Source organism: Corylus avellana, chromosome ca11 (assembly GCF_901000735.1).
Source record: "Corylus avellana chromosome ca11, CavTom2PMs-1.0".
In the NCBI taxonomy this organism is placed as follows: domain Eukaryota; kingdom Viridiplantae; phylum Streptophyta; class Magnoliopsida; order Fagales; family Betulaceae; genus Corylus; species Corylus avellana.
Window position 1 is genome coordinate 6,818,453 of NC_081551.1, and position 2,955 is coordinate 6,821,407.

Consider the following 2,955-nt stretch of genomic DNA (forward strand, 5'->3'; position numbering starts at 1 on the left):
TGGCTTAAGAGTTCATCTTGAAAATCTTCAAAGGTTAGTGCCTTTTCTCTTGTAGCAAAAGAGAATAAAGTGACAAAGGTGTTGAATGAGGGATTGAGTCCATTGATGATGAAGGAAATGAGATCTTCATCATCAAGTGGCTTACCTACCACACTCAACTGATCACCACAAGTCTTAGCAGATTGAAGGTATTCTGTGCAGGTTATGGATCCCTATTGCAGGCTTTGAATTTGGCATTTCAAGTGAGATATGGGAACGAGATTGTGAAGCAAATCGGCAGGCCAAGGCTGTCCAGGCTTGCTTTGAAGAGTGCTATCCGTAAATTGTGGAAAGCACTTTCTCAGAGAGAGTGATGTTGATCCAACTTAGCAAGAATTGGTCATTTTTATTCCAGATTGTGTATTCTAGATTTGGAACCTCCTTGCCACTCTCATCATGCAAGATCTTCTGAGGGCACGACTCAGATCCATTAGCAAGGCCCATAAGATCATGACATTTTAGAACATGTACAACCTAAGAAAGCCACATTGAGTAATTGGGGCCTTCAAGTTTGACTCCATTGAACTACAGAGTCGGAAGAGTAAAGGTAGGGTTCGAGCAAGAACTTGAGGAAGCCATAGAGCAGGAAGTAGCTGAGAATTGAATTGAATTTGCAAAGAAGAAAAGAGGCGTTGGCCTATTGAGGCTCTGATACCATGAAACAAAAGTGGGAAAACTGTTTTGGTTACTTAATACCAAAACAGAGCAATTGTATTACTATTTGTAGTCTGTTCACAGAGATCAAAGAAAGGAAAAACACTAATTACATGGATCAACAAAGGAAAGGACAGATTATACTCCTCACTGTATGGAAAGAATATAACTCCTAGTCTATACAAGTGAAGGGATTTAAATAAATCCCAATGAGGCAAACGTAGCACAAGACTAGGAGTTGCTTGCTAAAGCTGTTCATTGTGTTTGGACAATAAAGTATCATTGCTTACTCTGGCAAGACAACTAGTAGTATCTCTATCTTCTTCATTTACGGGATCCTCAATGTCTTCACTTTGCTGGATCATCCAAGGAATATTCTTGGACTACAGAGACTTCACTAACATGGGCAACCTGACATTTTTAGTCGATAGCCCGTAATGTAGATCTTGCAATTATAGCCGGATATTCCCTTGCGAGATCTACATTACGGGCTATCGGCTCAAATTGCCGGAGTCAAGTTAAATTTGAAGGCCCCAATTTGTCAAGCAAATAGCAATGGAATTTTTGAAGGCCAAAGTTCAAATACGGGTTGTTGGCTAAAATTGCCAAAATCAAGTAAATTTGAAGGCCACAATTGTCAAGCCCCGAAATTCAAGCATATCAATCAATTGTTTAAGAGGTCCAAGTTCAACACTCCTATCAGACTGTTCATCTTGAGGGGGAGTATTAAGGCATATAAGGCACAGAGACAAAGCAATGAAAGGAAAGACAATGAGACAAAGGAAGAAAAGGAAACAAAGCAACAAAATGAAACAAGGCAGCAAAAGGAAACAAAGCAATGGCTACAATATAATCGCTAGTAAATTACTTGTATAAATAAACCATCACTGAAATGAAATGCATCAAAGGAAAAATGTAGTCCCTAATATTTCTAGTATTTTTTCCTCTCTCCCTCACATTTTCAATAATCAATAAACTTCCATAATATGTATTCATTGGATAATCTACATGCATTGGGCATCTTGATTTTCACTCATATTGCATCCCTTGATGCATTTCGTTCATTACACAACATCTAGGGTGCATTAAATCTTTAATTATCAATGTACTTCATTTACGTCTCAAAGTGCACAGAACCTGTTTGTTGAAATGCCTACATGTCCTTTCCATGCATTTTAGGGACTTCCTTCTCTCTCATTAATTAATTGATTTAGACATTTTAGGGCATGTAAATGTGCACATTGGCTGAGCCATCTTGCTTAGCATGCATTTGCATTCCATTCCATGTGCACAGATTATTCACTTTTGCTTTGCTCATTCATGCTCCTCATAGTCATAGCTCTTCCATTCTTTAGGGACCAGGTCTCTTAATAGTAGGCTCTATAAAGTTTTGACGTGTTCCTAGGAGTCATTGGTTTGACGAGATTGAGGTGTCGGCCTTGCACTAAATGCATCATCCTTTGGTAATAATTCACTTGGTTGGATTGTGTTTCCTGTTACGTGTGATACAGGCTAAATGGCAAGGAAAAGTCCCAGAAACTAGAAATTCAAGACTGCGATTGTCCAGAAGATTTACTTTGACTGATTCTAAGGGTGGGATGAAAGTGCGCGCAGTAAACCGTTTTAACTTAATTATCAACGATAAAAAAAATTATGGAGCGATTTTGAAATATGAAAATTCATTGAGAACAATTGAAAAAATTAACGCTAAATGCATTTATATGTTTTAAATAATAATTAAATTTTGTTGAATTGTTTACTTATTTCATTAAGTATATTCTTTACTATTTTTAATTAATTTTTGTTCAATAATATTTTTTAATTTTGACACCTCTAAACCAAAATGCTTGCTCTCGATAAAAATAAGAAAAATGATAAAATTCATTTTATCTTTCACCAACCTTCATACAATGAACAAATGAATTCATTATTGGATTTGTAAGATTCATATATGAATCACACAAATCTAATGAGAGATTTACATTAAAAAAAAAAAAAATAGTCCGGCGAATTATGTGTAACAGCATAATATTTTGTGCAAATTTAATATGAAATCTGAATTTAAAGTTATTCTAACGAGTTTAATTCAAAGCCCGCAATAGTACGTAAGACTGTAAGAGTTGTAGACTCAGTTTTGACAATTAAGCTACAGAGAGATATCATTATCTTGTTATGGATTTCATCACTCTGTTTTTTCCTTTTTCTGCATTTCTCAATTCTTTTTTTTTTTTTTTAATAAGTGAAGAAAAATAAAAAATCATC